Source organism: Clarias gariepinus, chromosome 15 (assembly GCF_024256425.1).
Source record: "Clarias gariepinus isolate MV-2021 ecotype Netherlands chromosome 15, CGAR_prim_01v2, whole genome shotgun sequence".
Taxonomy (NCBI): Eukaryota; Metazoa; Chordata; class Actinopteri; order Siluriformes; family Clariidae; genus Clarias; species Clarias gariepinus.
Genome location: NC_071114.1, coordinates 4,804,355 through 4,828,404, shown reverse-complemented (window position 1 = coordinate 4,828,404; position 24,050 = coordinate 4,804,355). Strand labels below are relative to the sequence as shown.

The following is a 24,050-nucleotide window of genomic DNA, read 5'->3' as shown; positions in this document are numbered from 1 at the left end:
GTCACTTCCAAATACTGACAAACAGCAAAGAGGTCAGAGCATAAGAGCTTGTAATCAAAGGTCACTAAACTGTGCTAACTCTTGTTTTGAAATCACACAAAGAAACTGGGCGGAGCTTTTGTTGTCTTGTGTAAGTAGAAGAAGACAAAGCTTATTGTAGAACCACGCCTCCGTAGCATGAGAAAGTGTGTTTGCTTCAGGTCAGCCAGTTTCCATATTTTTTCCTCTTGCAGAAGGATCTCCATCTGCCATCTGTGAGTAGTTCTTTTGTTTCCCACACAGTGACTCCAGCAAGCAATGGATGATGATTTTTATTCAAGTTTCTTTGCTTTAGAACCAGGCAAATGTAGGGACTTTGACATAGCCATTTCTTGCAACCCTTCCCTCCCAAGCAAAGGTTCCACCGAGATCTGAACTCGGATCACTGGATACAAAGTCCAGAGTGCTAGACATTACACCATGGAACCATTTGTTGGTGTTTGGGATGACCACAGTTTGTCCATACACTGATAAGCTGCACGGAGCCAGGCGCTCGGGCACTAAGAGCTTGTAACCAAAACTCATCTGGCAGTGCCGAAACCCGGGATCGAACCAGGGACCTTTAGATCTTCAGTCTAACGCTCTCCCAACTGAGCTATTTCGGCTGGTGCAGTCAAAATCCTATTTTAAGAATGGAACCAAACCATGTGTTATGGTTAACTGCCAATGGCTTCATCATGCCATACAGTGGCCGATGATCAAGTGAGCAGCTATTAAACGCTAGCTGATAGTCCAAGTCATTGTAATTATAAAAGCAATTGATAAAGGACTGCCCCAGAACCTTGTTGTTCAGAAAGCTCATCCTAAGCACCCACGTGGAAGGGAACGAATGAACTCAGGGGCATGGATGGTTCAATGCAGATTTGCAGGTCCCACCGAGATTTGAACTCGGACCGCTGGATTCAGAGTCCAGAGTGCTAACCATTACACCATGGAACCAACCTGCACGCAGCGCCTTTTTGTGACCCACATGTCACTTCCAAATACTGAGAAACAGCAAAGAGGTCAGAGCGTAAGAGCTTGTAATCAAAGGTCACTAAACTGTGCTAACTCTTGTTTTGAAATCACACAAAGAAACTGGGCGGAGCTTTGGTTGTCTTGTGTAAGTAGAAGAAGACAAAGCTTATTGTAGAACCACGCCTCCGTAGCATGAGAAAGTGTGTTTGCTTCAGGTCAGCCAGTTTCCACATTTTTTCCTCTTGCAGAAGGATCTCCATCTGCCATCTGTGAGTAGTTCTTTTGTTTCCCACACAGTGACTCCAGCAAGCAATGGATGATGATTTTTATTCAAGTTTCTTTGCTTTAGAACCAGGCAAATGTAGGGACTTTGACATAGCCATTTCTTGCAACCCTTCCCTCCCAAGCAAAGGTTCCACCGAGATCTGAACTCGGATCACTGGATACAAAGTCCAGAGTGCTAGACATTACACCATGGAACCATTTGTTGGTGTTTGGGATGACCACAGTTTGTCCATACACTGATAAGCTGCACGGAGCCAGGCGCTCGGGCACTAAGAGCTTGTAACCAAAACTCATCTGGCAGTGCCGAAACCCGGGATCGAACCAGGGACCTTTAGATCTTCAGTCTAACGCTCTCCCAACTGAGCTATTTCGGCTGGTGCAGTCAAAATCCTATTTTAAGAATGGAACCAAACCATGTGTTATGGTTAACTGCCAATGGCTTCATCATGCCATACAGTGGCCGATGATCAAGTGAGCAGCTATTAAACGCTAGCTGATAGTCCAAGTCATTGTAATTATAAAAGCAATTGATAAAGAACTGCCCCAGAACCTTGTTGTTCAGAAAGCTCATCCTAAGCACCCACGTGGAAGGGAACGAATGAACTCAGGGGCATGGATGGTTCAATGCAGATTTGCAGGTCCCACCGAGATTTGAACTCGGATCGCTGGATTCAGAGTCCAGAGTGCTAACCATTACACCATGGAACCAACCTGCATGCAGCGCCTTTTTGTGACCCACATGTCACTTCCAAATACTGAGAAACAGCAAAGAGGTCAGAGCGTAAGAGCTTGTAATCAAAGGTCACTAAACTGTGCTAACTCTTGTTTTGAAATCACACAAAGAAACTGGGCGGAGCTTTGGTTGTCTTGTGTAAGTAGAAGAAGACAAAGCTTATTGTAGAACCACGCCTCCGTAGCATGAGAAAGTGTGTTTGCTTCAGGTCAGCCAGTTTCCACATTTTTTCCTCTTGCAGAAGGATCTCCATCTGCCATCTGTGAGTAGTTCTTTTGTTTCCCACACAGTGACTCCAGCAAGCAATGGATGATGATTTTTATTCAAGTTTCTTTGCTTTAGAACCAGGCAAATGTAGGGACTTTGACATAGCCATTTCTTGCAACCCTTCCCTCCCAAGCAAAGGTTCCACCGAGATCTGAACTCGGATCACTGGATACAAAGTCCAGAGTGCTAGACATTACACCATGGAACCATTTGTTGGTGTTTGGGATGACCACAGTTTGTCCATACACTGATAAGCTGCACGGAGCCAGGCGCTCGGGCACTAAGAGCTTGTAACCAAAACTCATCTGGCAGTGCCGAAACCCGGGATCGAACCAGGGACCTTTAGATCTTCAGTCTAACGCTCTCCCAACTGAGCTATTTCGGCTGGTGCAGTCAAAATCCTATTTTAAGAATGGAACCAAACCATGTGTTATGGTTAACTGCCAATGGCTTCATCATGCCATACAGTGGCCGATGATCAAGTGAGCAGCTATTAAACGCTAGCTGATAGTCCAAGTCATTGTAATTATAAAAGCAATTGATAAAGAACTGCCCCAGAACCTTGTTGTTCAGAAAGCTCATCCTAAGCACCCACGTGGAAGGGAACGAATGAACTCAGGGGCATGGATGGTTCAATGCAGATTTGCAGGTCCCACCGAGATTTGAACTCGGATCGCTGGATTCAGAGTCCAGAGTGCTAACCATTACACCATGGAACCAACCTGCACGCAGCGCCTTTTTGTGACCCACATGTCACTTCCAAATACTGAGAAACAGCAAAGAGGTCAGAGCGTAAGAGCTTGTAATCAAAGGTCACTAAACTGTGCTAACTCTTGTTTTGAAATCACACAAAGAAACTGGGCGGAGCTTTGGTTGTCTTGTGTAAGTAGAAGAAGACAAAGCTTATTGTAGAACCACGCCTCCGTAGCATGAGAAAGTGTGTTTGCTTCAGGTCAGCCAGTTTCCACATTTTTTCCTCTTGCAGAAGGATCTCCATCTGCCATCTGTGAGTAGTTCTTTTGTTTCCCACACAGTGACTCCAGCAAGCAATGGATGATGATTTTTATTCAAGTTTCTTTGCTTTAGAACCAGGCAAATGTAGGGACTTTGACATAGCCATTTCTTGCAACCCTTCCCTCCCAAGCAAAGGTTCCACCGAGATCTGAACTCGGATCACTGGATACAAAGTCCAGAGTGCTAGACATTACACCATGGAACCATTTGTTGGTGTTTGGGATGACCACAGTTTGTCCATACACTGATAAGCTGCACGGAGCCAGGCGCTCGGGCAATAACCATTACACCATGGAACCAACCTGCATGCAGCGCCTTTTTGTGACCCACATGTCACTTCCAAATACTGACAAACAGCAAAGAGGTCAGAGCATAAGAGCTTGTAATCAAAGGTCACTAAACTGTGCTAACTCTTGTTTTGAAATCACACAAAGAAACTGGGCGGAGCTTTTGTTGTCTTGTGTAAGTAGAAGAAGACAAAGCTTATTGTAGAACCACGCCTCCGTAGCATGAGAAAGTGCGTTTGCTTCAGGCCAGCCAGTTTCCACATATTTTCCTCTTGCAGAAGGATCTCCATCTGCCATCTGTGAGTAGTTCTTTTGTTTCCCACACAGTGACTCCAGCAAGCAATTGATGATGATTTTTATTCAAGTTTCTTTGCTTTAGAACCAGTCAAATGTAGGGACTTTGACATAGCCATTTCTTGCAACCCTTCCCTCCCAAGCAAAGGTTCCACCGAGATCTGAACTCGGATCACTGGATACAAAGTCCAGAGTGCTAGACATTACACCATGGAACCATTTGTTGGTGTTTGGGATGACCACAGTTTGTCCATACACTGATAAGCTGCACGGAGCCAGGCACTCGGGCACTAAGAGCTTGTAACCAAAACTCATCTGGCAGTGCCGAAACCCGGGATCGAACCAGGGACCTTTAGATCTTCAGTCTAACGCTCTCCCAACTGAGCTATTTCGGCTGGTGCAGTCAAAATCCTATTTTAAGAATGGAACCAAACCATGTGTTATGGTTAACTGCCAATGGCTTCATCATGCCATACAGTGGCCGATGATCAAGTGAGCAGCTATTAAACGCTAGCTGATAGTCCAAGTCATTGTAATTATAAAAGCAATTGATAAAGAACTGCCCCAGAACCTTGTTGTTCAGAAAGCTCATCCTAAGCACCCACGTGGAAGGGAACGAATGAACTCAGGGGCTTGGATGGTTCAGTGCAGATTTGCAGGTCCCACCGAGATTTGAACTCGGATCGCTGGATTCAGAGTCCAGAGTGCTAACCATTACACCATGGAACCAACCTGCACGCAGCGCCTTTTTGTGACCCACATGTCACTTCCAAATACTGAGAAACAGCAAAGAGGTCAGAGCGTAAGGGCTTGTAATCAAAGGTCACTAAACTGTGCTAACTCTTGTTTTGAAATCACACAAAGAAACTGGGCGGAGCTTTGGTTGTCTTGTGTAAGTAGAAGAAGACAAAGCTTATTGTAGAACCACGCCTCCGTAGCATGAGAAAGTGTGTTTGCTTCAGGTCAGCCAGTTTCCACATTTTTTCCTCTTGCAGAAGGATCTCCATCTGCCATCTGTGAGTAGTTCTTTTGTTTCCCACACAGTGACTCCAGCAAGCAATGGATGATGATTTTTATTCAAGTTTCTTTGCTTTAGAACCAGGCAAATGTAGGGACTTTGACATAGCCATTTCTTGCAACCCTTCCCTCCCAAGCAAAGGTTCCACCGAGATCTGAACTCGGATCACTGGATACAAAGTCCAGAGTGCTAGACATTACACCATGGAACCATTTGTTGGTGTTTGGGATGACCACAGTTTGTCCATACACTGATAAGCTGCACGGAGCCAGGCGCTCGGGCACTAAGAGCTTGTAACCAAAACTCATCTGGCAGTGCCGAAACCCGGGATCGAACCAGGGACCTTTAGATCTTCAGTCTAACGCTCTCCCAACTGAGCTATTTCGGCTGGTGCAGTCAAATTCCTATTTTAAGAATGGAACCAAACCATGTGTTATGGTTAACTGCCCATTTACTTCATCATGCCATACAGTGGCCGATGATCAAGTGAGCAGCTATAAAACGCTAGCTAATAGTCCAAGTCATTGTAATTATAAAAGCAATTGATAAAGAACTGCCTCAGAACCTTGTTGTTCAGAAAGCTCATCCTAAGCACCCACGTGGAAGGGCACGAATGAACTCAGGGGCTTGGATGGTTCAATGCAGATTTGCAGGTCCCACCGAGATTTGAACTCGGATCGCTGGATTCAGAGTCCAGAGTGCTAACCATTACACCATGGAACCAACCTGCACGCAGCGCCTTTTTGTGACCCACATGTCACTTCCAAATACTGAGACTCCGCCCACAAAGAAACTGGGCGGAGCTTTGGTTGTCTTGTGTAAGTAGAAAAAGACAAAGCTTATTGTAGAACCACGCCTCTGTAGCATGAGAAAGTGCGTTTGCTTCAGGTCAGCCAGTTTCCACATTTTTTCCTCTTGCAGAAGGATCTCCATCTGCCATCTGTGAGTAGTTCTTTTGTTTCCCACACAGTGACTCCAGCAATCAATTGATGATGATTTTTATTCAAGTTTCTTTGCTTTAGAACCAGGCAAATGTAGGGACTTTGACATAGCCATTTCTTGCAACCCTTCCCTCCCAAGCAAAGGTTCCACCGAGATCTGAACTCGGATCACTGGATACAAAGTCCAGAGTGCTAGACATTACACCATGGAACCATTTGTTGGTGTTTGGGATGACCACAGTTTGTCCATACACTGATAAGCTGCACGGAGCCAGGCGCTCGGGCACTAAGAGCTTGTAACCAAAACTCATCTGGCAGTGCCGAAACCCGGGATCGAACCAGGGACCTTTAGATCTTCAGTCTAACGCTCTCCCAACTGAGCTATTTCGGCTGGTGCAGTCAAAATCCTATTTTAAGAATGGAACCAAACCATGTGTTATGGTTAACTGCCAATGGCTTCATCATGCCATACAGTGGCCGATGATCAAGTGAGCAGCTATTAAACGCTAGCTGATAGTCCAAGTCATTGTAATTATAAAAGCAATTGATAAAGAACTGCCCCAGAACCTTGTTGTTCAGAAAGCTCATCCTAAGCACCCACGTGGAAGGGAACGAATGAACTCAGGGGCATGGATGGTTCAATGCAGATTTGCAGGTCCCACCGAGATTTGAACTCGGACCGCTGGATTCAGAGTCCAGAGTGCTAACCATTACACCATGGAACCAACCTGCACGCAGCGCCTTTTTGTGACCCACATGTCACTTCCAAATACTGAGAAACAGCAAAGAGGTCAGAGCGTAAGAGCTTGTAATCAAAGGTCACTAAACTGTGCTAACTCTTGTTTTGAAATCACACAAAGAAACTGGGCGGAGCTTTGGTTGTCTTGTGTAAGTAGAAGAAGACAAAGCTTATTGTAGAACCACGCCTCCGTAGCATGAGAAAGTGTGTTTGCTTCAGGTCAGCCAGTTTCCACATTTTTTCCTCTTGCAGAAGGATCTCCATCTGCCATCTGTGAGTAGTTCTTTTGTTTCCCACACAGTGACTCCAGCAAGCAATGGATGATGATTTTTATTCAAGTTTCTTTGCTTTAGAACCAGGCAAATGTAGGGACTTTGACATAGCCATTTCTTGCAACCCTTCCCTCCCAAGCAAAGGTTCCACCGAGATCTGAACTCGGATCACTGGATACAAAGTCCAGAGTGCTAGACATTACACCATGGAACCATTTGTTGGTGTTTGGGATGACCACAGTTTGTCCATACACTGATAAGCTGCACGGAGCCAGGCGCTCGGGCACTAAGAGCTTGTAACCAAAACTCATCTGGCAGTGCCGAAACCCGGGATCGAACCAGGGACCTTTAGATCTTCAGTCTAACGCTCTCCCAACTGAGCTATTTCGGCTGGTGCAGTCAAAATCCTATTTTAAGAATGGAACCAAACCATGTGTTATGGTTAACTGCCAATGGCTTCATCATGCCATACAGTGGCCGATGATCAAGTGAGCAGCTATTAAACGCTAGCTGATAGTCCAAGTCATTGTAATTATAAAAGCAATTGATAAAGAACTGCCCCAGAACCTTGTTGTTCAGAAAGCTCATCCTAAGCACCCACGTGGAAGGGAACGAATGAACTCAGGGGCATGGATGGTTCAATGCAGATTTGCAGGTCCCACCGAGATTTGAACTCGGATCGCTGGATTCAGAGTCCAGAGTGCTAACCATTACACCATGGAACCAACCTGCATGCAGCGCCTTTTTGTGACCCACATGTCACTTCCAAATACTGAGAAACAGCAAAGAGGTCAGAGCGTAAGAGCTTGTAATCAAAGGTCACTAAACTGTGCTAACTCTTGTTTTGAAATCACACAAAGAAACTGGGCGGAGCTTTGGTTGTCTTGTGTAAGTAGAAGAAGACAAAGCTTATTGTAGAACCACGCCTCCGTAGCATGAGAAAGTGTGTTTGCTTCAGGTCAGCCAGTTTCCACATTTTTTCCTCTTGCAGAAGGATCTCCATCTGCCATCTGTGAGTAGTTCTTTTGTTTCCCACACAGTGACTCCAGCAAGCAATGGATGATGATTTTTATTCAAGTTTCTTTGCTTTAGAACCAGGCAAATGTAGGGACTTTGACATAGCCATTTCTTGCAACCCTTCCCTCCCAAGCAAAGGTTCCACCGAGATCTGAACTCGGATCACTGGATACAAAGTCCAGAGTGCTAGACATTACACCATGGAACCATTTGTTGGTGTTTGGGATGACCACAGTTTGTCCATACACTGATAAGCTGCACGGAGCCAGGCGCTCGGGCACTAAGAGCTTGTAACCAAAACTCATCTGGCAGTGCCGAAACCCGGGATCGAACCAGGGACCTTTAGATCTTCAGTCTAACGCTCTCCCAACTGAGCTATTTCGGCTGGTGCAGTCAAAATCCTATTTTAAGAATGGAACCAAACCATGTGTTATGGTTAACTGCCAATGGCTTCATCATGCCATACAGTGGCCGATGATCAAGTGAGCAGCTATTAAACGCTAGCTGATAGTCCAAGTCATTGTAATTATAAAAGCAATTGATAAAGAACTGCCCCAGAACCTTGTTGTTCAGAAAGCTCATCCTAAGCACCCACGTGGAAGGGAACGAATGAACTCAGGGGCATGGATGGTTCAATGCAGATTTGCAGGTCCCACCGAGATTTGAACTCGGATCGCTGGATTCAGAGTCCAGAGTGCTAACCATTACACCATGGAACCAACCTGCACGCAGCGCCTTTTTGTGACCCACATGTCACTTCCAAATACTGAGAAACAGCAAAGAGGTCAGAGCGTAAGAGCTTGTAATCAAAGGTCACTAAACTGTGCTAACTCTTGTTTTGAAATCACACAAAGAAACTGGGCGGAGCTTTGGTTGTCTTGTGTAAGTAGAAGAAGACAAAGCTTATTGTAGAACCACGCCTCCGTAGCATGAGAAAGTGTGTTTGCTTCAGGTCAGCCAGTTTCCACATTTTTTCCTCTTGCAGAAGGATCTCCATCTGCCATCTGTGAGTAGTTCTTTTGTTTCCCACACAGTGACTCCAGCAAGCAATGGATGATGATTTTTATTCAAGTTTCTTTGCTTTAGAACCAGGCAAATGTAGGGACTTTGACATAGCCATTTCTTGCAACCCTTCCCTCCCAAGCAAAGGTTCCACCGAGATCTGAACTCGGATCACTGGATACAAAGTCCAGAGTGCTAGACATTACACCATGGAACCATTTGTTGGTGTTTGGGATGACCACAGTTTGTCCATACACTGATAAGCTGCACGGAGCCAGGCGCTCGGGCACTAAGAGCTTGTAACCAAAACTCATCTGGCAGTGCCGAAACCCGGGATCGAACCAGGGACCTTTAGATCTTCAGTCTAACGCTCTCCCAACTGAGCTATTTCGGCTGGTGCAGTCAAAATCCTATTTTAAGAATGGAACCAAACCATGTGTTATGGTTAACTGCCAATGGCTTCATCATGCCATACAGTGGCCGATGATCAAGTGAGCAGCTATTAAACGCTAGCTGATAGTCCAAGTCATTGTAATTATAAAAGCAATTGATAAAGGACTGCCCCAGAACCTTGTTGTTCAGAAAGCTCATCCTAAGCACCCACGTGGAAGGGAACGAATGAACTCAGGGGCATGGATGGTTCAATGCAGATTTGCAGGTCCCACCGAGATTTGAACTCGGACCGCTGGATTCAGAGTCCAGAGTGCTAACCATTACACCATGGAACCAACCTGCACGCAGCGCCTTTTTGTGACCCACATGTCACTTCCAAATACTGAGAAACAGCAAAGAGGTCAGAGCGTAAGAGCTTGTAATCAAAGGTCACTAAACTGTGCTAACTCTTGTTTTGAAATCACACAAAGAAACTGGGCGGAGCTTTGGTTGTCTTGTGTAAGTAGAAGAAGACAAAGCTTATTGTAGAACCACGCCTCCGTAGCATGAGAAAGTGTGTTTGCTTCAGGTCAGCCAGTTTCCACATTTTTTCCTCTTGCAGAAGGATCTCCATCTGCCATCTGTGAGTAGTTCTTTTGTTTCCCACACAGTGACTCCAGCAAGCAATGGATGATGATTTTTATTCAAGTTTCTTTGCTTTAGAACCAGGCAAATGTAGGGACTTTGACATAGCCATTTCTTGCAACCCTTCCCTCCCAAGCAAAGGTTCCACCGAGATCTGAACTCGGATCACTGGATACAAAGTCCAGAGTGCTAGACATTACACCATGGAACCATTTGTTGGTGTTTGGGATGACCACAGTTTGTCCATACACTGATAAGCTGCACGGAGCCAGGCGCTCGGGCACTAAGAGCTTGTAACCAAAACTCATCTGGCAGTGCCGAAACCCGGGATCGAACCAGGGACCTTTAGATCTTCAGTCTAACGCTCTCCCAACTGAGCTATTTCGGCTGGTGCAGTCAAAATCCTATTTTAAGAATGGAACCAAACCATGTGTTATGGTTAACTGCCAATGGCTTCATCATGCCATACAGTGGCCGATGATCAAGTGAGCAGCTATTAAACGCTAGCTGATAGTCCAAGTCATTGTAATTATAAAAGCAATTGATAAAGAACTGCCCCAGAACCTTGTTGTTCAGAAAGCTCATCCTAAGCACCCACGTGGAAGGGAACGAATGAACTCAGGGGCATGGATGGTTCAATGCAGATTTGCAGGTCCCACCGAGATTTGAACTCGGATCGCTGGATTCAGAGTCCAGAGTGCTAACCATTACACCATGGAACCAACCTGCACGCAGCGCCTTTTTGTGACCCACATGTCACTTCCAAATACTGAGAAACAGCAAAGAGGTCAGAGCGTAAGAGCTTGTAATCAAAGGTCACTAAACTGTGCTAACTCTTGTTTTGAAATCACACAAAGAAACTGGGCGGAGCTTTGGTTGTCTTGTGTAAGTAGAAGAAGACAAAGCTTATTGTAGAACCACGCCTCCGTAGCATGAGAAAGTGTGTTTGCTTCAGGTCAGCCAGTTTCCACATTTTTTCCTCTTGCAGAAGGATCTCCATCTGCCATCTGTGAGTAGTTCTTTTGTTTCCCACACAGTGACTCCAGCAAGCAATGGATGATGATTTTTATTCAAGTTTCTTTGCTTTAGAACCAGGCAAATGTAGGGACTTTGACATAGCCATTTCTTGCAACCCTTCCCTCCCAAGCAAAGGTTCCACCGAGATCTGAACTCGGATCACTGGATACAAAGTCCAGAGTGCTAGACATTACACCATGGAACCATTTGTTGGTGTTTGGGATGACCACAGTTTGTCCATACACTGATAAGCTGCACGGAGCCAGGCGCTCGGGCAATAACCATTACACCATGGAACCAACCTGCATGCAGCGCCTTTTTGTGACCCACATGTCACTTCCAAATACTGACAAACAGCAAAGAGGTCAGAGCATAAGAGCTTGTAATCAAAGGTCACTAAACTGTGCTAACTCTTGTTTTGAAATCACACAAAGAAACTGGGCGGAGCTTTTGTTGTCTTGTGTAAGTAGAAAAAGACAAAGCTTATTGTAGAACCACGCCTCCGTAGCATGAGAAAGTGCGTTTGCTTCAGGTCAGCCAGTTTCCATATTTTTTCCTCTTGCAGAAGGATCTCCATCTGCCATCTGTGAGTAGTTCTTTTGTTTCCCACACAGTGACTCCAGCAAGCAATTGATGATGATTTTTATTCAAGTTTCTTTGCTTTAGAACCAGTCAAATGTAGGGACTTTGACATAGCCATTTCTTGCAACCCTTCCCTCCCAAGCAAAGGTTCCACCGAGATCTGAACTCGGATCACTGGATACAAAGTCCAGAGTGCTAGACATTACACCATGGAACCATTTGTTGGTGTTTGGGATGACCACAGTTTGTCCATACACTGATAAGCTGCACGGAGCCAGGCACTCGGGCACTAAGAGCTTGTAACCAAAACTCATCTGGCAGTGCCGAAACCCGGGATCGAACCAGGGACCTTTAGATCTTCAGTCTAACGCTCTCCCAACTGAGCTATTTCGGCTGGTGCAGTCAAAATCCTATTTTAAGAATGGAACCAAACCATGTGTTATGGTTAACTGCCAATGGCTTCATCATGCCATACAGTGGCCGATGATCAAGTGAGCAGCTATTAAACGCTAGCTGATAGTCCAAGTCATTGTAATTATAAAAGCAATTGATAAAGAACTGCCCCAGAACCTTGTTGTTCAGAAAGCTCATCCTAAGCACCCACGTGGAAGGGAACGAATGAACTCAGGGGCTTGGATGGTTCAGTGCAGATTTGCAGGTCCCACCGAGATTTGAACTCGGATCGCTGGATTCAGAGTCCAGAGTGCTAACCATTACACCATGGAACCAACCTGCACGCAGCGCCTTTTTGTGACCCACATGTCACTTCCAAATACTGAGAAACAGCAAAGAGGTCAGAGCGTAAGGGCTTGTAATCAAAGGTCACTAAACTGTGCTAACTCTTGTTTTGAAATCACACAAAGAAACTGGGCGGAGCTTTGGTTGTCTTGTGTAAGTAGAAGAAGACAAAGCTTATTGTAGAACCACGCCTCCGTAGCATGAGAAAGTGTGTTTGCTTCAGGTCAGCCAGTTTCCACATTTTTTCCTCTTGCAGAAGGATCTCCATCTGCCATCTGTGAGTAGTTCTTTTGTTTCCCACACAGTGACTCCAGCAAGCAATGGATGATGATTTTTATTCAAGTTTCTTTGCTTTAGAACCAGGCAAATGTAGGGACTTTGACATAGCCATTTCTTGCAACCCTTCCCTCCCAAGCAAAGGTTCCACCGAGATCTGAACTCGGATCACTGGATACAAAGTCCAGAGTGCTAGACATTACACCATGGAACCATTTGTTGGTGTTTGGGATGACCACAGTTTGTCCATACACTGATAAGCTGCACGGAGCCAGGCGCTCGGGCACTAAGAGCTTGTAACCAAAACTCATCTGGCAGTGCCGAAACCCGGGATCGAACCAGGGACCTTTAGATCTTCAGTCTAACGCTCTCCCAACTGAGCTATTTCGGCTGGTGCAGTCAAATTCCTATTTTAAGAATGGAACCAAACCATGTGTTATGGTTAACTGCCCATTTACTTCATCATGCCATACAGTGGCCGATGATCAAGTGAGCAGCTATAAAACGCTAGCTAATAGTCCAAGTCATTGTAATTATAAAAGCAATTGATAAAGAACTGCCTCAGAACCTTGTTGTTCAGAAAGCTCATCCTAAGCACCCACGTGGAAGGGCACGAATGAACTCAGGGGCTTGGATGGTTCAATGCAGATTTGCAGGTCCCACCGAGATTTGAACTCGGATCGCTGGATTCAGAGTCCAGAGTGCTAACCATTACACCATGGAACCAACCTGCACGCAGCGCCTTTTTGTGACCCACATGTCACTTCCAAATACTGAGACTCCGCCCACAAAGAAACTGGGCGGAGCTTTTGTTGTCTTGTGTAAGTAGAAGAAGACAAAGCTTATTGTAGAACCACGCCTCTGTAGCATGAGAAAGTGCGTTTGCTTCAGGTCAGCCAGTTTCCACATTTTTTCCTCTTGCAGAAGGATCTCCATCTGCCATCTGTGAGTAGTTCTTTTGTTTCCCACACAGTGACTCCAGCAATCAATTGATGATGATTTTTATTCAAGTTTCTTTGCTTTAGAACCAGGCAAATGTAGGGACTTTGACATAGCCATTTCTTGCAACCCTTCCCTCCCAAGCAAAGGTTCCACCGAGATCTGAACTCGGATCACTGGATACAAAGTCCAGAGTGCTAGACATTACACCATGGAACCATTTGTTGGTGTTTGGGATGACCACAGTTTGTCCATACACTGATAAGCTGCACGGAGCCAGGCGCTCGGGCACTAAGAGCTTGTAACCAAAACTCATCTGGCAGTGCCGAAACCCGGGATCGAACCAGGGACCTTTAGATCTTCAGTCTAACGCTCTCCCAACTGAGCTATTTCGGCTGGTGCAGTCAAAATCCTATTTTAAGAATGGAACCAAACCATGTGTTATGGTTAACTGCCAATGGCTTCATCATGCCATACAGTGGCCGATGATCAAGTGAGCAGCTATTAAACGCTAGCTGATAGTCCAAGTCATTGTAATTATAAAAGCAATTGATAAAGAACTGCCCCAGAACCTTGTTGTTCAGAAAGCTCATCCTAAGCACCCACGTGGAAGGGAACGAATGAACTCAGGGGCATGGATGGTTCAATGCAGATTTGCAGGTCCCACCGAGATTTGAACTCGGACCGCTGGATTCAGAGTCCAGAGTGCTAACCATTACACCATGGAACCAACCTGCACGCAGCGCCTTTTTGTGACCCACATGTCACTTCCAAATACTGAGAAACAGCAAAGAGGTCAGAGCGTAAGAGCTTGTAATCAAAGGTCACTAAACTGTGCTAACTCTTGTTTTGAAATCACACAAAGAAACTGGGCGGAGCTTTGGTTGTCTTGTGTAAGTAGAAGAAGACAAAGCTTATTGTAGAACCACGCCTCCGTAGCATGAGAAAGTGTGTTTGCTTCAGGTCAGCCAGTTTCCACATTTTTTCCTCTTGCAGAAGGATCTCCATCTGCCATCTGTGAGTAGTTCTTTTGTTTCCCACACAGTGACTCCAGCAAGCAATGGATGATGATTTTTATTCAAGTTTCTTTGCTTTAGAACCAGGCAAATGTAGGGACTTTGACATAGCCATTTCTTGCAACCCTTCCCTCCCAAGCAAAGGTTCCACCGAGATCTGAACTCGGATCACTGGATACAAAGTCCAGAGTGCTAGACATTACACCATGGAACCATTTGTTGGTGTTTGGGATGACCACAGTTTGTCCATACACTGATAAGCTGCACGGAGCCAGGCGCTCGGGCACTAAGAGCTTGTAACCAAAACTCATCTGGCAGTGCCGAAACCCGGGATCGAACCAGGGACCTTTAGATCTTCAGTCTAACGCTCTCCCAACTGAGCTATTTCGGCTGGTGCAGTCAAAATCCTATTTTAAGAATGGAACCAAACCATGTGTTATGGTTAACTGCCAATGGCTTCATCATGCCATACAGTGGCCGATGATCAAGTGAGCAGCTATTAAACGCTAGCTGATAGTCCAAGTCATTGTAATTATAAAAGCAATTGATAAAGAACTGCCCCAGAACCTTGTTGTTCAGAAAGCTCATCCTAAGCACCCACGTGGAAGGGAACGAATGAACTCAGGGGCATGGATGGTTCAATGCAGATTTGCAGGTCCCACCGAGATTTGAACTCGGATCGCTGGATTCAGAGTCCAGAGTGCTAACCATTACACCATGGAACCAACCTGCATGCAGCGCCTTTTTGTGACCCACATGTCACTTCCAAATACTGAGAAACAGCAAAGAGGTCAGAGCGTAAGAGCTTGTAATCAAAGGTCACTAAACTGTGCTAACTCTTGTTTTGAAATCACACAAAGAAACTGGGCGGAGCTTTGGTTGTCTTGTGTAAGTAGAAGAAGACAAAGCTTATTGTAGAACCACGCCTCCGTAGCATGAGAAAGTGTGTTTGCTTCAGGTCAGCCAGTTTCCACATTTTTTCCTCTTGCAGAAGGATCTCCATCTGCCATCTGTGAGTAGTTCTTTTGTTTCCCACACAGTGACTCCAGCAAGCAATGGATGATGATTTTTATTCAAGTTTCTTTGCTTTAGAACCAGGCAAATGTAGGGACTTTGACATAGCCATTTCTTGCAACCCTTCCCTCCCAAGCAAAGGTTCCACCGAGATCTGAACTCGGATCACTGGATACAAAGTCCAGAGTGCTAGACATTACACCATGGAACCATTTGTTGGTGTTTGGGATGACCACAGTTTGTCCATACACTGATAAGCTGCACGGAGCCAGGCGCTCGGGCACTAAGAGCTTGTAACCAAAACTCATCTGGCAGTGCCGAAACCCGGGATCGAACCAGGGACCTTTAGATCTTCAGTCTAACGCTCTCCCAACTGAGCTATTTCGGCTGGTGCAGTCAAAATCCTATTTTAAGAATGGAACCAAACCATGTGTTATGGTTAACTGCCAATGGCTTCATCATGCCATACAGTGGCCGATGATCAAGTGAGCAGCTATTAAACGCTAGCTGATAGTCCAAGTCATTGTAATTATAAAAGCAATTGATAAAGAACTGCCCCAGAACCTTGTTGTTCAGAAAGCTCATCCTAAGCACCCACGTGGAAGGGAACGAATGAACTCAGGGGCATGGATGGTTCAATGCAGATTTGCAGGTCCCACCGAGATTTGAACTCGGATCGCTGGATTCAGAGTCCAGAGTGCTAACCATTACACCATGGAACCAACCTGCACGCAGCGCCTTTTTGTGACCCACATGTCACTTCCAAATACTGAGAAACAGCAAAGAGGTCAGAGCGTAAGAGCTTGTAATCAAAGGTCACTAAACTGTGCTAACTCTTGTTTTGAAATCACACAAAGAAACTGGGCGGAGCTTTGGTTGTCTTGTGTAAGTAGAAGAAGACAAAGCTTATTGTAGAACCACGCCTCCGTAGCATGAGAAAGTGTGTTTGCTTCAGGTCAGCCAGTTTCCACATTTTTTCCTCTTGCAGAAGGATCTCCATCTGCCATCTGTGAGTAGTTCTTTTGTTTCCCACACAGTGACTCCAGCAAGCAATGGATGATGATTTTTATTCAAGTTTCTTTGCTTTAGAACCAGGCAAATGTAGGGACTTTGACATAGCCATTTCTTGCAACCCTTCCCTCCCAAGCAAAGGTTCCACCGAGATCTGAACTCGGATCACTGGATACAAAGTCCAGAGTGCTAGACATTACACCATGGAACCATTTGTTGGTGTTTGGGATGACCACAGTTTGTCCATACACTGATAAGCTGCACGGAGCCAGGCGCTCGGGCAATAACCATTACACCATGGAACCAACCTGCATGCAGCGCCTTTTTGTGACCCACATGTCACTTCCAAATACTGACAAACAGCAAAGAGGTCAGAGCATAAGAGCTTGTAATCAAAGGTCACTAAACTGTGCTAACTCTTGTTTTGAAATCACACAAAGAAACTGGGCGGAGCTTTTGTTGTCTTGTGTAAGTAGAAGAAGACAAAGCTTATTGTAGAACCACGCCTCCGTAGCATGAGAAAGTGTGTTTGCTTCAGGTCAGCCAGTTTCCATATTTTTTCCTCTTGCAGAAGGATCTCCATCTGCCATCTGTGAGTAGTTCTTTTGTTTCCCACACAGTGACTCCAGCAAGCAATTGATGATGATTTTTATTCAAGTTTCTTTGCTTTAGAACCAGTCAAATGTAGGGACTTTGACATAGCCATTTCTTGCAACCCTTCCCTCCCAAGCAAAGGTTCCACCGAGATCTGAACTCGGATCACTGGATACAAAGTCCAGAGTGCTAGACATTACACCATGGAACCATTTGTTGGTGTTTGGGATGACCACAGTTTGTCCATACACTGATAAGCTGCACGGAGCCAGGCACTCGGGCACTAAGAGCTTGTAACCAAAACTCATCTGGCAGTGCCGAAACCCGGGATCGAACCAGGGACCTTTAGATCTTCAGTCTAACGCTCTCCCAACTGAGCTATTTCGGCTGGTGCAGTCAAAATCCTATTTTAAGAATGGAACCAAACCATGTGTTATGGTTAACTGCCAATGGCTTCATCATGCCATACAGTGGCCGATGATCAAGTGAGCAGCTATTAAACGCTAGCTGATAGTCCAAGTCATTGTAATTATAAAAGCAATTGATAAAGAACTGCCCCAGAACCTTGTTGTTCAGAAAGCTCATCCTAAGCACCCACGTGGAAGGGAACGAATGAACTCAGGGGCTTGGATGGTTCAGTGCAGATTTGCAGGTCCCACCGAGATTTGAACTCGGATCGCTGGATTCAGAGTCCAGAGTGCTAACCATTACACCATGGAACCAACCTGCACGCAGCGCCTTTTTGTGACCCACATGTCACTTCCAAATACTGAGAAACAGCAAAGAGGTCAGAGCGTAAGGGCTTGTAATCAAAGGTCACTAAACTGTGCTAACTCTTGTTTTGAAATCACACAAAGAAACTGGGCGGAGCTTTGGTTGTCTTGTGTAAGTAGAAGAAGACAAAGCTTATTGTAGAACCACGCCTCCGTAGCATGAGAAAGTGTGTTTGCTTCAGGTCAGCCAGTTTCCACATTTTTTCCTCTTGCAGAAGGATCTCCATCTGCCATCTGTGAGTAGTTCTTTTGTTTCCCACACAGTGACTCCAGCAAGCAATGGATGATGATTTTTATTCAAGTTTCTTTGCTTTAGAACCAGGCAAATGTAGGGACTTTGACATAGCCATTTCTTGCAACCCTTCCCTCCCAAGCAAAGGTTCCACCGAGATCTGAACTCGGATCACTGGATACAAAGTCCAGAGTGCTAGACATTACACCATGGAACCATTTGTTGGTGTTTGGGATGACCACAGTTTGTCCATACACTGATAAGCTGCACGGAGCCAGGCGCTCGGGCACTAAGAGCTTGTAACCAAAACTCATCTGGCAGTGCCGAAACCCGGGATCGAACCAGGGACCTTTAGATCTTCAGTCTAACGCTCTCCCAACTGAGCTATTTCGGCTGGTGCAGTCAAATTCCTATTTTAAGAATGGAACCAAACCATGTGTTATGGTTAACTGCCCATTTACTTCATCATGCCATACAGTGGCCGATGATCAAGTGAGCAGCTATAAAACGCTAGCTAATAGTCCAAGTCATTGTAATTATAAAAGCAATTGATAAAGAACTGCCCCAGAACCTTGTTGTTCAGAAAGCTCATCCTAAGCACCCACGTGGAAGGGCACGAATGAACTCAGGGGCTTGGATGGTTCAATGCAGATTTGCAGGTCCCACCAAGATTTGAACTCGGATCGCTGGATTCAGAGTCCAGAGTGCTAACCATTACACCATGGAACCAACCTGCACGCAGCGCCTTTTTGTGACCCACATGTCACTTCCAAATACTGAGACTCCGCCCACAAAGAAACTGGGCGGAGCTTTTGTTGTCTTGTGTAAGTAGAAGAAGACAAAGCTTATTGTAGAACCACGCCTCTGTAGCATGAGAAAGTGCGTTTGCTTCAGGTCAGCCAGTTTCCACATTTTTTCCTCTTGCAGAAGGATCTCCATTTGCCATCTGTGAGTAGTTCTTTTGTGTCCCAAACAGTGACTCCAGCAATCAATTGATGATGATTTTTATTCAAGTTTCTTTGCTTTAGAACCAGGCAAATGTAGGGACTTTGACATAGCCATTTCTTGCAACCCTTCCCTCCCAAGCAAAGGTTCCACCGAGATCTGAACTCGGATCACTGGATACAAAGTCCAGAGTGCTAGACATTACACCATGGAACCATTTGTTGGTGTTTGGGATGACCACAGTTTGTCCATACACTGATAAGCTGCACGGAGCCAGGCGCTCGGGCACTAAGAGCTTGTAACCAAAACTCATCTGGCAGTGCCGAAACCCGGGATCGAACCAGGGACCTTTAGATCTTCAGTCTAACGCTCTCCCAACTGAGCTATTTCGGCTGGTGCAGTCAAAATCCTATTTTAAGAATGGAACCAAACCATGTGTTATGGTTAACTGCCAATGGCTTCATCATGCCATACAGTGGCCGATGATCAAGTGAGCAGCTATTAAACGCTAGCTGATAGTCCAAGTCATTGTAATTATAAAAGCAATTGATAAAGAACTGCCCCAGAACCTTGTTGTTCAGAAAGCTCATCCTAAGCACCCACGTGGAAGGGCACGAATGAACTCAGGGGCTTGGATGGTTCAATGCAGATTTGCAGGTCCCACCGAGATTTGAACTCGGATCGCTGGATTCAGAGTCCAGAGTGCTAACCATTACACCATGGAACCAACCTGCACGCAGCGCCTTTTTGTGACCCACATGTCACTTCCAAATACTGAGACTCCGCCCACAAAGAAACTGGGCGGAGCTTTGGTTGTCTTGTGTAAGTAGAAGAAGACAAAGCTTATTGTAGAACCACGCCTCCGTAGCATGAGAAAGTGCGTTTGCTTCAGGTCAGCCAGTTTCCACATTTTTTCCTCTTGCAGAAGGATCTCCATCTGCCATCTGTGAGTAGTTCTTTTGTTTCCCACACAGTGACTCCAGCAAGCAATTGATGATGATTTTTATTCAAGTTTCTTTGCTTTAGAACCAGGCAAATGTAGGGACTTTGACATAGCCATTTCTTGCAACCCTTCCCTCCCAAGCAAAGGTTCCACCGAGATCTGAACTCGGATCACTGGATACAAAGTCCAGAGTGCTAGACATTACACCATGGAACCATTTGTTGGTGTTTGGGATGACCACAGTTTGTCCATACACTGATAAGCTGCACGGAGCCAGGCGCTCGGGCACTAAGAGCTTGTAACCAAAACTCATCTGGCAGTGCCGAAACCCGGGATCGAACCAGGGACCTTTAGATCTTCAGTCTAACGCTCTCCCAACTGAGCTATTTCGGCTGGTGCAGTCAAAATCCTATTTTAAGAATGGAACCAAACCATGTGTTATGGTTAACTGCCAATGGCTTCATCATGCCATACAGTGGCCGATGATCAAGTGAGCAGCTATTAAACGCTAGCTAATAGTCCAAGTCATTGTAATTATAAAAGCAATTGATAAAGAACTGCCCCAGAACCTTGTTGTTCAGAAAGCTCATCCTAAGCACCCACGTGGAAGGGCACGAATGAACTCAGGGGCTTGGATGGTTCAATGCAGATTTGCAGGTCCCACCGAGATTTGAACTCGGATCGCTGGATTCAGAGTCCAGAGTGCTAACCATTACACCATGGAACCAACCTGCACGCAGCGCCTTTTTGTGACCCACATGTCACTTCCAAATACTGAGAAACAGCAAAGAGGTCAGAGCGTAAGAGCTTGTAATCAAAGGTCACTAAACTGTGCTAACTCTTGTTTTGAAATCACACAAAGAAACTGGGCGGAGCTTTTGTTGTCTTGTGTAAGTAGAAGAAGACAAAGCTTATTGTAGAACCACGCCTCCGTAGCATGAGAAAGTGTGTTTGCTTCAGGTCAGCCAGTTTCCACATTTTTTCCTCTTGCAGAAGGATCTCCATCTGCCATCTGTGAGTAGTTCTTTTGTTTCCCACACAGTGACTCCAGCAAGCAATGGATGATGATTTTTATTCAAGTTTCTTTGCTTTAGAACCAGGCAAATGTAGGGACTTTGACATAGCCATTTCTTGCAACCCTTCCCTCCCAAGCAAAGGTTCCACCGAGATCTGAACTCGGATCACTGGATACAAAGTCCAGAGTGCTAGACATTACACCATGGAACCATTTGTTGGTGTTTGGGATGACCACAGTTTGTCCATACACTGATAAGCTGCACGGAGCCAGGCGCTCGGGCACTAAGAGCTTGTAACCAAAACTCATCTGGCAGTGCCGAAACCCGGGATCGAACCAGGGACCTTTAGATCTTCAGTCTAACGCTCTCCCAACTGAGCTATTTCGGCTGGTGCAGTCAAAATCCTATTTTAAGAATGGAACCAAACCATGTGTTATGGTTAACTGCCAATGGCTTCATCATGCCATACAGTGGCCGATGATCAAGTGAGCAGCTATTAAACGCTAGCTGATAGTCCAAGTCATTGTAATTATAAAAGCAATTGATAAAGGACTGCCCCAGAACCTTGTTGTTCAGAAAGCTCATCCTAAGCACCCACGTGGAAGGGAACGAATGAACTCAGGGGCATGGATGGTTCAATGCAGATTTGCAGGTCCCACCGAGATTTGAACTCGGACCGCTGGATTCAGAGTCCAGAGTGCTAACCATTACACCATGGAACCAACCTGCACGCAGCGCCTTTTTGTGACCCACATGTCACTTCCAAATACTGAGAAACAGCAAAGAGGTCAGAGCGTAAGAGCTTGTAATCAAAGGTCACTAAACTGTGCTAACTCTTGTTTTGAAATCACACAAAGAAACTGGGCGGAGCTTTGGTTGTCTTGTGTAAGTAGAAGAAGACAAAGCTTATTGTAGAACCACGCCTCCGTAGCATGAGAAAGTGTGTTTGCTTCAGGTCAGCCAGTTTCCACATTTTTTCCTCTTGCAGAAGGATCTCCATCTGCCATCTGTGAGTAGTTCTTTTGTTTCCCACACAGTGACTCCAGCAAGCAATGGATGATGATTTTTATTCAAGTTTCTTTGCTTTAGAACCAGGCAAATGTAGGGACTTTGACATAGCCATTTCTTGCAACCCTTCCCTCCCAAGCAAAGGTTCCACCGAGATCTGAACTCGGATCACTGGATACAAAGTCCAGAGTGCTAGACATTACACCATGGAACCATTTGTTGGTGTTTGGGATGACCACAGTTTGTCCATACACTGATAAGCTGCACGGAGCCAGGCGCTCGGGCACTAAGAGCTTGTAACCAAAACTCATCTGGCAGTGCCGAAACCCGGGATCGAACCAGGGACCTTTAGATCTTCAGTCTAACGCTCTCCCAACTGAGCTATTTCGGCTGGTGCAGTCAAATTCCTATTTTAAGAATGGAACCAAACCATGTGTTATGGTTAACTGCCCATTTACTTCATCATGCCATACAGTGGCCGATGATCAAGTGAGCAGCTATAAAACGCTAGCTAATAGTCCAAGTCATTGTAATTATAAAAGCAATTGATAAAGAACTGCCTCAGAACCTTGTTGTTCAGAAAGCTCATCCTAAGCACCCACGTGGAAGGGCACGAATGAACTCAGGGGCTTGGATGGTTCAATGCAGATTTGCAGGTCCCACCGAGATTTGAACTCGGATCGCTGGATTCAGAGTCCAGAGTGCTAACCATTACACCATGGAACCAACCTGCACGCAGCGCCTTTTTGTGACCCACATGTCACTTCCAAATACTGAGACTCCGCCCACAAAGAAACTGGGCGGAGCTTTGGTTGTCTTGTGTAAGTAGAAGAAGACAAAGCTTATTGTAGAACCACGCCTCCGTAGCATGAGAAAGTGTGTTTGCTTCAGGTCAGCCAGTTTCCACATTTTTTCCTCTTGCAGAAGGATCTCCATCTGCCATCTGTGAGTAGTTCTTTTGTTTCCCACACAGTGACTCCAGCAAGCAATTGATGATGATTTTTATTCAAGTTTCTTTGCTTTAGAACCAGGCAAATGTAGGGACTTTGACATAGCCATTTCTTGCAACCCTTCCCTCCCAAGCAAAGGTTCCACCGAGATCTGAACTCGGATCACTGGATACAAAGTCCAGAGTGCTAGACATTACACCATGGAACCATTTGTTGGTGTTTGGGATGACCACAGTTTGTCCATACACTGATAAGCTGCACGGAGCCAGGCGCTCGGGCACTAAGAGCTTGTAACCAAAACTCATCTGGCAGTGCCGAAACCCGGGATCGAACCAGGGACCTTTAGATCTTCAGTCTAACGCTCTCCCAACTGAGCTATTTCGGCTGGTGCAGTCAAAATCCTATTTTAAGAATGGAACCAAACCATGTGTTATGGTTAACTGCCAATGGCTTCATCATGCCATACAGTGGCCGATGATCAAGTGAGCAGCTATTAAACGCTAGCTAATAGTCCAAGTCATTGTAATTATAAAAGCAATTGATAAAGAACTGCCCCAGAACCTTGTTGTTCAGAAAGCTCATCCTAAGCACCCACGTGGAAGGGCACGAATGAACTCAGGGGCTTGGATGGTTCAATGCAGATTTGCAGGTCCCACCGAGATTTGAACTCGGATCGCTGGATTCAGAGTCCAGAGTGCTAACCATTACACCATGGAACCAACCTGCACGCAGCGCCTTTTTGTGACCCACATGTCACTTCCAAATACTGAGAAACAGCAAAGAGGTCAGAGCGTAAGAGCTTGTAATCAAAGGTCACTAAACTGTGCTAACTCTTGTTTTGAAATCACACAAAGAAACTGGGCGGAGCTTTGGTTGTCTTGTGTAAGTAGAAGAAGACAAAGCTTATTGTAGAACCACGCCTCCGTAGCATGAGAAAGTGTGTTTGCTTCAGGTCAGCCAGTTTCCACATTTTTTCCTCTTGCAGAAGGATCTCCATCTGCCATCTGTGAGTAGTTCTTTTGTTTCCCACACAGTGACTCCAGCAAGCAATGGATGATGATTTTTATTCAAGTTTCTTTGCTTTAGAACCAGGCAAATGTAGGGACTTTGACAT

General features: G+C 45.5%; 44 non-coding genes across 44 annotated transcripts; all 44 read right to left on the bottom strand.

Moving 5' to 3' along the window:
• Positions 1-571: 571 nt before the first annotated feature.
• On the bottom strand, positions 572-644 carry trnaf-gaa (transfer RNA phenylalanine (anticodon GAA)). The gene has a single exon. It is a non-coding gene; the product is annotated as a tRNA-Phe (tRNA).
• A 262-nt stretch (positions 645-906) lies between these two features.
• trnaq-cug (transfer RNA glutamine (anticodon CUG)) lies at positions 907-978 on the bottom strand. The gene has a single exon. It is a non-coding gene; the product is annotated as a tRNA-Gln (tRNA).
• A 604-nt stretch (positions 979-1,582) lies between these two features.
• trnaf-gaa (transfer RNA phenylalanine (anticodon GAA)) lies at positions 1,583-1,655 on the bottom strand. The gene has a single exon. It is a non-coding gene; the product is annotated as a tRNA-Phe (tRNA).
• A 262-nt stretch (positions 1,656-1,917) lies between these two features.
• trnaq-cug (transfer RNA glutamine (anticodon CUG)) lies at positions 1,918-1,989 on the bottom strand. Its single transcript has one exon. It is a non-coding gene; the product is annotated as a tRNA-Gln (tRNA).
• A 604-nt stretch (positions 1,990-2,593) lies between these two features.
• On the bottom strand, positions 2,594-2,666 carry trnaf-gaa (transfer RNA phenylalanine (anticodon GAA)). The gene has a single exon. It is a non-coding gene; the product is annotated as a tRNA-Phe (tRNA).
• A 262-nt stretch (positions 2,667-2,928) lies between these two features.
• Positions 2,929-3,000, bottom strand: trnaq-cug (transfer RNA glutamine (anticodon CUG)). Its single transcript has one exon. It is a non-coding gene; the product is annotated as a tRNA-Gln (tRNA).
• Positions 3,001-4,198: 1,198 nt separating this feature from the next.
• Positions 4,199-4,271, bottom strand: trnaf-gaa (transfer RNA phenylalanine (anticodon GAA)). The gene has a single exon. It is a non-coding gene; the product is annotated as a tRNA-Phe (tRNA).
• Positions 4,272-4,533: 262 nt separating this feature from the next.
• trnaq-cug (transfer RNA glutamine (anticodon CUG)) lies at positions 4,534-4,605 on the bottom strand. The gene has a single exon. It is a non-coding gene; the product is annotated as a tRNA-Gln (tRNA).
• A 604-nt stretch (positions 4,606-5,209) lies between these two features.
• On the bottom strand, positions 5,210-5,282 carry trnaf-gaa (transfer RNA phenylalanine (anticodon GAA)). The gene has a single exon. It is a non-coding gene; the product is annotated as a tRNA-Phe (tRNA).
• A 263-nt stretch (positions 5,283-5,545) lies between these two features.
• On the bottom strand, positions 5,546-5,617 carry trnaq-cug (transfer RNA glutamine (anticodon CUG)). The gene has a single exon. It is a non-coding gene; the product is annotated as a tRNA-Gln (tRNA).
• A 536-nt stretch (positions 5,618-6,153) lies between these two features.
• On the bottom strand, positions 6,154-6,226 carry trnaf-gaa (transfer RNA phenylalanine (anticodon GAA)). The gene has a single exon. It is a non-coding gene; the product is annotated as a tRNA-Phe (tRNA).
• Positions 6,227-6,488: 262 nt separating this feature from the next.
• On the bottom strand, positions 6,489-6,560 carry trnaq-cug (transfer RNA glutamine (anticodon CUG)). Its single transcript has one exon. It is a non-coding gene; the product is annotated as a tRNA-Gln (tRNA).
• Positions 6,561-7,164: 604 nt separating this feature from the next.
• On the bottom strand, positions 7,165-7,237 carry trnaf-gaa (transfer RNA phenylalanine (anticodon GAA)). Its single transcript has one exon. It is a non-coding gene; the product is annotated as a tRNA-Phe (tRNA).
• A 262-nt stretch (positions 7,238-7,499) lies between these two features.
• On the bottom strand, positions 7,500-7,571 carry trnaq-cug (transfer RNA glutamine (anticodon CUG)). Its single transcript has one exon. It is a non-coding gene; the product is annotated as a tRNA-Gln (tRNA).
• Positions 7,572-8,175: 604 nt separating this feature from the next.
• On the bottom strand, positions 8,176-8,248 carry trnaf-gaa (transfer RNA phenylalanine (anticodon GAA)). Its single transcript has one exon. It is a non-coding gene; the product is annotated as a tRNA-Phe (tRNA).
• Positions 8,249-8,510: 262 nt separating this feature from the next.
• Positions 8,511-8,582, bottom strand: trnaq-cug (transfer RNA glutamine (anticodon CUG)). Its single transcript has one exon. It is a non-coding gene; the product is annotated as a tRNA-Gln (tRNA).
• Positions 8,583-9,186: 604 nt separating this feature from the next.
• Positions 9,187-9,259, bottom strand: trnaf-gaa (transfer RNA phenylalanine (anticodon GAA)). The gene has a single exon. It is a non-coding gene; the product is annotated as a tRNA-Phe (tRNA).
• A 262-nt stretch (positions 9,260-9,521) lies between these two features.
• On the bottom strand, positions 9,522-9,593 carry trnaq-cug (transfer RNA glutamine (anticodon CUG)). Its single transcript has one exon. It is a non-coding gene; the product is annotated as a tRNA-Gln (tRNA).
• A 604-nt stretch (positions 9,594-10,197) lies between these two features.
• Positions 10,198-10,270, bottom strand: trnaf-gaa (transfer RNA phenylalanine (anticodon GAA)). Its single transcript has one exon. It is a non-coding gene; the product is annotated as a tRNA-Phe (tRNA).
• A 262-nt stretch (positions 10,271-10,532) lies between these two features.
• trnaq-cug (transfer RNA glutamine (anticodon CUG)) lies at positions 10,533-10,604 on the bottom strand. The gene has a single exon. It is a non-coding gene; the product is annotated as a tRNA-Gln (tRNA).
• A 1,198-nt stretch (positions 10,605-11,802) lies between these two features.
• trnaf-gaa (transfer RNA phenylalanine (anticodon GAA)) lies at positions 11,803-11,875 on the bottom strand. Its single transcript has one exon. It is a non-coding gene; the product is annotated as a tRNA-Phe (tRNA).
• A 262-nt stretch (positions 11,876-12,137) lies between these two features.
• Positions 12,138-12,209, bottom strand: trnaq-cug (transfer RNA glutamine (anticodon CUG)). Its single transcript has one exon. It is a non-coding gene; the product is annotated as a tRNA-Gln (tRNA).
• A 604-nt stretch (positions 12,210-12,813) lies between these two features.
• On the bottom strand, positions 12,814-12,886 carry trnaf-gaa (transfer RNA phenylalanine (anticodon GAA)). Its single transcript has one exon. It is a non-coding gene; the product is annotated as a tRNA-Phe (tRNA).
• A 263-nt stretch (positions 12,887-13,149) lies between these two features.
• On the bottom strand, positions 13,150-13,221 carry trnaq-cug (transfer RNA glutamine (anticodon CUG)). Its single transcript has one exon. It is a non-coding gene; the product is annotated as a tRNA-Gln (tRNA).
• Positions 13,222-13,757: 536 nt separating this feature from the next.
• trnaf-gaa (transfer RNA phenylalanine (anticodon GAA)) lies at positions 13,758-13,830 on the bottom strand. Its single transcript has one exon. It is a non-coding gene; the product is annotated as a tRNA-Phe (tRNA).
• A 262-nt stretch (positions 13,831-14,092) lies between these two features.
• trnaq-cug (transfer RNA glutamine (anticodon CUG)) lies at positions 14,093-14,164 on the bottom strand. Its single transcript has one exon. It is a non-coding gene; the product is annotated as a tRNA-Gln (tRNA).
• A 604-nt stretch (positions 14,165-14,768) lies between these two features.
• Positions 14,769-14,841, bottom strand: trnaf-gaa (transfer RNA phenylalanine (anticodon GAA)). The gene has a single exon. It is a non-coding gene; the product is annotated as a tRNA-Phe (tRNA).
• A 262-nt stretch (positions 14,842-15,103) lies between these two features.
• On the bottom strand, positions 15,104-15,175 carry trnaq-cug (transfer RNA glutamine (anticodon CUG)). Its single transcript has one exon. It is a non-coding gene; the product is annotated as a tRNA-Gln (tRNA).
• Positions 15,176-15,779: 604 nt separating this feature from the next.
• trnaf-gaa (transfer RNA phenylalanine (anticodon GAA)) lies at positions 15,780-15,852 on the bottom strand. The gene has a single exon. It is a non-coding gene; the product is annotated as a tRNA-Phe (tRNA).
• A 262-nt stretch (positions 15,853-16,114) lies between these two features.
• Positions 16,115-16,186, bottom strand: trnaq-cug (transfer RNA glutamine (anticodon CUG)). Its single transcript has one exon. It is a non-coding gene; the product is annotated as a tRNA-Gln (tRNA).
• A 1,198-nt stretch (positions 16,187-17,384) lies between these two features.
• On the bottom strand, positions 17,385-17,457 carry trnaf-gaa (transfer RNA phenylalanine (anticodon GAA)). The gene has a single exon. It is a non-coding gene; the product is annotated as a tRNA-Phe (tRNA).
• A 262-nt stretch (positions 17,458-17,719) lies between these two features.
• Positions 17,720-17,791, bottom strand: trnaq-cug (transfer RNA glutamine (anticodon CUG)). Its single transcript has one exon. It is a non-coding gene; the product is annotated as a tRNA-Gln (tRNA).
• A 604-nt stretch (positions 17,792-18,395) lies between these two features.
• Positions 18,396-18,468, bottom strand: trnaf-gaa (transfer RNA phenylalanine (anticodon GAA)). Its single transcript has one exon. It is a non-coding gene; the product is annotated as a tRNA-Phe (tRNA).
• A 263-nt stretch (positions 18,469-18,731) lies between these two features.
• trnaq-cug (transfer RNA glutamine (anticodon CUG)) lies at positions 18,732-18,803 on the bottom strand. The gene has a single exon. It is a non-coding gene; the product is annotated as a tRNA-Gln (tRNA).
• Positions 18,804-19,339: 536 nt separating this feature from the next.
• trnaf-gaa (transfer RNA phenylalanine (anticodon GAA)) lies at positions 19,340-19,412 on the bottom strand. The gene has a single exon. It is a non-coding gene; the product is annotated as a tRNA-Phe (tRNA).
• Positions 19,413-19,674: 262 nt separating this feature from the next.
• Positions 19,675-19,746, bottom strand: trnaq-cug (transfer RNA glutamine (anticodon CUG)). Its single transcript has one exon. It is a non-coding gene; the product is annotated as a tRNA-Gln (tRNA).
• Positions 19,747-20,282: 536 nt separating this feature from the next.
• Positions 20,283-20,355, bottom strand: trnaf-gaa (transfer RNA phenylalanine (anticodon GAA)). Its single transcript has one exon. It is a non-coding gene; the product is annotated as a tRNA-Phe (tRNA).
• Positions 20,356-20,617: 262 nt separating this feature from the next.
• On the bottom strand, positions 20,618-20,689 carry trnaq-cug (transfer RNA glutamine (anticodon CUG)). Its single transcript has one exon. It is a non-coding gene; the product is annotated as a tRNA-Gln (tRNA).
• A 604-nt stretch (positions 20,690-21,293) lies between these two features.
• trnaf-gaa (transfer RNA phenylalanine (anticodon GAA)) lies at positions 21,294-21,366 on the bottom strand. Its single transcript has one exon. It is a non-coding gene; the product is annotated as a tRNA-Phe (tRNA).
• Positions 21,367-21,628: 262 nt separating this feature from the next.
• On the bottom strand, positions 21,629-21,700 carry trnaq-cug (transfer RNA glutamine (anticodon CUG)). The gene has a single exon. It is a non-coding gene; the product is annotated as a tRNA-Gln (tRNA).
• A 604-nt stretch (positions 21,701-22,304) lies between these two features.
• Positions 22,305-22,377, bottom strand: trnaf-gaa (transfer RNA phenylalanine (anticodon GAA)). The gene has a single exon. It is a non-coding gene; the product is annotated as a tRNA-Phe (tRNA).
• Positions 22,378-22,640: 263 nt separating this feature from the next.
• Positions 22,641-22,712, bottom strand: trnaq-cug (transfer RNA glutamine (anticodon CUG)). The gene has a single exon. It is a non-coding gene; the product is annotated as a tRNA-Gln (tRNA).
• Positions 22,713-23,248: 536 nt separating this feature from the next.
• On the bottom strand, positions 23,249-23,321 carry trnaf-gaa (transfer RNA phenylalanine (anticodon GAA)). Its single transcript has one exon. It is a non-coding gene; the product is annotated as a tRNA-Phe (tRNA).
• A 262-nt stretch (positions 23,322-23,583) lies between these two features.
• Positions 23,584-23,655, bottom strand: trnaq-cug (transfer RNA glutamine (anticodon CUG)). Its single transcript has one exon. It is a non-coding gene; the product is annotated as a tRNA-Gln (tRNA).
• Positions 23,656-24,050: the final 395 nt, after the last annotated feature.